Below are 6,021 nucleotides of genomic sequence, written 5' to 3'. Positions count from 1 at the left end.
AACTTCTAGTTCAGACTTTTAGTTTTGAGGATCAATGATAATTCATAGGAACTCATTTCTTTTCCAACTGCTTTTTATCTCCCCCTAATATTGGGAATGTTAATCCTTTGAGATGGATATCAATTAATTGAGCCGTAAATAAATATCTCGTGAATGGCTCTATTCGTTACCATATATTCCCAAACACCTTTTAAGGTCCCGTCTTTGTGCGTAGTGGTGGATCAGTTTCCATATATACCGCACAAACAAAATCTTAGAAGGGACATTTTTGGTTCCTGACCAAAAACCAACTATAATGGGGAGAAACTACTACAACACGTTGGCTTGATGTGAATTAATGTTATCGCAGATCTAAAATCACATGAACTCAAATTTAAACATAAACTTTTGCTCTCATGATTATTGACTTTGCAATCAATCGTAGACGTTTGGTTACCGTCTTCAACAAAAGCAATTCGTGTATAAATTTATAGAAAGTTCAACACTTATTCCAATAATCATTATCACCTGGGAATTAAATTTACCAAAACAAATATGCCAATGGAATAACATGCTTGCTATCTTCGTAGCTAAGACAAATCATGCAAACTTCAAGTTGCATACATGATAACCATTTAGACGATGCATCGATTTAAAACACTAAATGGTATAATGATAGGATATTCATATCCTTTTATCATTTCCAAACTTTATCTAGGGATTCACACCCTACTTTTATTGGCATATACTTAACTTCCCTTGAGAGCAAATATTGCATGTTAATTACCAACTTGAAGAATCTTCTAGTTCTTCAATACGTTTCAGATCATCATTGACACGGTGTGGTCTAATCGGTCATGCCAATAAAGTAAATAATCATGATCCATAAACTTCTAGTTTATGATGGTATATGTATTACTTGCACTAATGTAATATAAAACATAGGATACAAAAGAATAATTCCTTAGTTTACCACTTTTTGTGGTCCATCTCATTATTAACATGATCACCGTTGCATTTTTGATGGTCGATCTCATTACAAATTTTCAATCTTGTCCATGATCATTACCATTCCAATGGTCACATTCACTTCAGGGAATGGAGTAAAACTAGAAAAGTCCCATGATTTTTTTATTATTCTCTCGGACATATGGATATGAAGTCACTATATACCTTTTGACATTTGACAATATTGCAACTTCATGAGCAAATTGATGTAAGATAAATGGAAATTGTTTTAACCATATTTTCTTTTATAATCTTCTCTTCACATAACTTTTACTAGTATGTCCGAGTCATGTACGATTTATCAGTCGAAAATCTTATGACCTTTTTATAAATTAATAATGAGATTCAATGAGTATGACATTTCAAATGTCATTTATAATCATATTTGTACTCTTTCATGAGAGTGACAACATACCACACCTTTGGTTTAGTTGTTTTATCTGATCTATCTATAATAATAAATGATTGCATAGAGAATTTCGTTCTATAAAAATAAATGATTTTGTATAGAATATAATAGAAGGTGTACATAAATTCAAATTTTATAAATGCATGATATTATAAGATATCCCCATATAATTCAAACTAATCATGCAACTTTACAAAATAGGATATCTTTTCATCTCAGACAAGCAAACATATGTAATTTATGTATTAACCTATCATGGTATAATGAATAACAAGTACAACTTATATACATATATTTGTCACTCGACTTTTAAACATAAACAAGTATCCTCATGACGTTTAAATAAAATATGACTCTTTTATTGCTTGGAGATAAGTGTTTTTTATGGTGACAAATTTTATAAAAATAATCTCAATTTTGCAAATATATCTTTTACCATATAAACATTCATATATTTGTACCATTCTTATATATTCTTTTAATAAAGTTAATATGTAACACATATATAATATTATTCAGAATATATCATGATAATGATTTAACACATGAAGCAAACAACCCCACCTAAATAGACAAAGTGTCCGTCAGTGATCCAAATTTGCCGTTCAAAAAAAAAAAAAAAAGACAAAGTGTCATAAATAGATCATGAACCAAATCATAAGCTCACACACACATGTTAAATGAATTTAAACTCTAAGTTCATAAATTATTAATATTAGTAATAATAATCTCTTATTTATTGCAACTTAAATATATACCAGATTATAAGAAAGAGTCATCATAGTGGTCATTAAATACAAGAGAATGGTAACTAAATAATCCCTGTAACTCTTAACTAAATTATTCGGTAATTCTAATAGGGATATTATCATCTAAACAAATACCAAAACCTTAATCAATTATGGTATCAAAAAATCATAAAAAACCAACCAAAAAATATTATGTAACAATATTAAAAAAAACAGACGACAAACGTATTGTTGACAAAAATTGTTGTTTTAAATTGATTTCATGACTTTTAATATAATTCCATTAACAATGAATGAATATCCATATGACAAACGAATTGATTTCATGCCATTTAGTTTTGACTTTTAATGTGATTTCATTAAATAAGAATCCATTATGTATCCTTGTTTCGTATTTCTTGAATATTGCACAGAAAGAATAAAAGAATATGAATTCATGAAATATTTCATGTCTCTTAACTAAATAGATAAAAAAAAACTAACCTCAACCTGTAGATAGAGAATGCCGCCGGAATGGCTAGAAAGGTTTAGCCGTAGAAGATACTGAAAGTCATAGATAACTTTGAACCTTCACCACCTATGGTATGATGACATGTTTAGAGAATTAAAATTGATGACACCCATGAATATGATCCAACTTCAAAAGCAACTCGTGCTGATAACGTGTTGTGAAACAACGACCTACTAGCCTAATAACAAACAATAAGAGAAAGAGATGTAGGGAGAAAAGAGTGTTATTTCATTGATAGATATGTTTTTAACATAGAATTACAATCAATATATATAAGAGATGAAATCTTGGAGAACAAGTCAATCTATTTATGGAGTTGATAACCACATAATATAATATATTTATAACACTTACAATATTTTCATGACGCAACTGAAGTTCCAATGCTTTCTCAAGTTCAGCCACAATATAGTGCATATCTGGGCGGTGTGCTCGATCTTCATTTAAGCAAGAATATGCTACCTTTGAGTATATGAGGAGTGATTGTGGAGACAATATTTGATTTAATAGATAAGGATGGATGATATCATGCAATGTTCCCTTTTCATAATGATACTTGGCCAACTGAGCTAGAGACCTAACAGCTTCGTTATCAATTAATGCTTTCCTCTCGCATAATATTTCGAATAAAACAACACCGAATGAGTAAATGTCCGACTTGTGGGTCACACCTCCCGTCTTTTCAATTGCTGGGTCCACACACCCCATTGTGCCAATGTGTTCACAAGAGCACACCTGGTCTTTATAGTTTACTGATTGTTTGATGGAAATTTCAAAACCCGATAGCTTGGCTTTACCATTCTCATCCAATAGAATTGTGTCGCTGGTGATGTTACAATGTATAATAACATAATCACGTCCCTCGTCATAATGGAGGTAACTCAATGCATGAGCCAGACCTACACATATCCTCAATCTTTGCTTCCATGTAAGGTTTGGGCTGTTTATATACTGTCCCAGACTTCCAGTAGCCTCATACGCGGTTATGATGATCTTCTCATCTTTCTCATCAGAGAACCCAATGATGGAGACCACATTTGTATGCTTGAAATCAGAAAGCACTGAAATTTCATTCAAGAACTTGAGGTCTCCTTCCACGTGCTTACAATCAAACCTCCGTGCAGCAATCTTCATCTCCTTTCCAAACCACAAGAGTTGTCCTTTATATGTGATACTAATTCCATCGTGCTGGATAATGTAATCATCATGAAAGTTGTTGGTGGCCTTTACTACATCTTCAAGTGGGATTCGAAAGGGAGCGAACATGGTCATTGTTGAAGTCATGATCTGTTATCAAGTGTAAAGTAGTGTAAAAACAATGGGTTACAAATGAATGAGAAGGTAAGATCTAACAAGATGTATGAGCAACAACATGTACATAAATACATAGGATCTAACAGCCTACAGCCATGACTTTCTATTCCTATTAAGTTAATAGGAATGAATTTTGTGGTACTTGATATAAAAGGTGCACATAATATTTATAAAACTCTGTATGTTTAATACATCTATACAAAAGTATTTGCATACTATATTTATTAGGTTATTAGCTGTTTTATAAGTATTCAAAATTTTATCATAAAGATACAAAATAATTAAAACATATATAAACTCAAAAAATAATAAACTAAAATTGAAAATTACAATATTTTAATATGTGTGTGTGTTTGTTCATGTCGTTAAAAGATTACTAGTATAAAAAATTACCATTGATAGCCTTTGGCAATGAATACAAGATAAAGTTATGGTTTGTACTAATGCACACAAACAATCCTGTTTTCATATAACTGTGATAACTTACTTGAAATGCCAATACTTTCTTAAGTTGCAGTAAAACTTCGTTTGTTGTCGGCCGTTCTTCTCTTTCATGATGTAAGCACCTATAGGCAATCTTTTGGAATGTTGTTAAAGATTTTGGATCCATATGTTCCCTTATTTGCTTGAACACTACCTCATCATGCTTTCCTTCATCAAATTTGTTTCTAATGAAATCAGGTAGATAGTGTCCCTCATGCTTGTGGATTATAGACGTTGATCTCCCGCATAACATCTCGAATAATACCACACCAAATGAATAAATATCAGATTCTATAGTTAGGAATCCTCATTTTCTGTAAACTGGGTCCAAGTATCCTGTTGTGCCACATGCATGATCGATGACATAGTCTGTTTCATGAGTTAATGGACTAATTAAAGAAAGCCCAAAATCAGCAAGTTTCGCTTTCCAATCATGGATTAGTAATATATTAGCAGATTTGATGTCTCTATGTATCACCTTTGCTTGTTTTCCACCTCCTCCATGAAAGAAATATAACGCTCTTGCAATATCAATGCATATATTAAGTCGTTTCACCCACGTAAGAGAAGCATTATCTAAATACTTATCAAGACTTCCTCTGGACGCATACTCATAAATAATGATCTTTTCATCATTTTCATCACAGTAGCCTAGAAGAGCAATGACATTCTCGTGCTTATAATCCAAAAGAATTTGGAGCTCACTCAAGAATTGTTGTTCCCCTTGACCAAACCTTGAATTCAATCGCTTTGCAACAATGGTTTTAAATCCGTCACCATCTTGAAGGTTTCCTTTATAGACTCCCCCAAATCCTCCTCCCCCGATGCAATTGTCATTATTGAAGTTTTGTGTCGCCCGTTTTATGTCTTCAAGTAACATTTTGGGGTTGTCCTTGTTGTTTTCCTGTTAAACATGGCAAAGAAAGTAAAATACATATATTGATAAAAAAACTAAATTAGTACTATTAATTAATATTGTAAAAAAAACTATAAAACGATGATGAATTGGTAAGTTGATGGTATCATGGAAAGGTTTATGTTGAACTATTTTTGCACTATACTTTGTTTCTAAAAAAAGATTTAAATTGAACTTCTTTCATTTTTGTTGTACTTTTGTATAAGCATATCAACAAAGTCCTAAAAGGCAAGATTTAGAAATCTCTATAATGTCTATAAACTAAACTTAATTGGTTGGATGCTAAATGTTAGAAAGTGGAAAAGATACCTAATAGTGTAGACCCTAATAGTTTGCAGTTTATTAATTTAGATCTAACCTCATCAAGCAATCTACATTTGCTTTTAACATTATAGTGAATCATCAAACTATTTTACTTATAGGAATCCATGAGATGAAGTTAGACAATGACTTACTTGAAAGAATAATGCTTTCTCAAGTTCGTTGACTACGACTTTCATTGTTGGGCGTTGGTCTTGAGTTTCGGCAACACATTGGTGTGCAATTGTAATAAATGTGGGCAAAGAATCCTTGTTGGGTCCTCTATTTAGAACAAATTTGTGTTCACCAATTTCTTCCTTTATTAGAGGATCTATCATCTCTTCTAGTGATC

This window comes from Helianthus annuus, chromosome 9 (assembly GCF_002127325.2).
Source record: "Helianthus annuus cultivar XRQ/B chromosome 9, HanXRQr2.0-SUNRISE, whole genome shotgun sequence".
In the NCBI taxonomy this organism is placed as follows: Eukaryota; Viridiplantae; Streptophyta; class Magnoliopsida; order Asterales; family Asteraceae; genus Helianthus; species Helianthus annuus.
The sequence above is the reverse complement of the archived record's forward strand: the minus strand, read 5'-3'. Positions refer to the sequence as shown.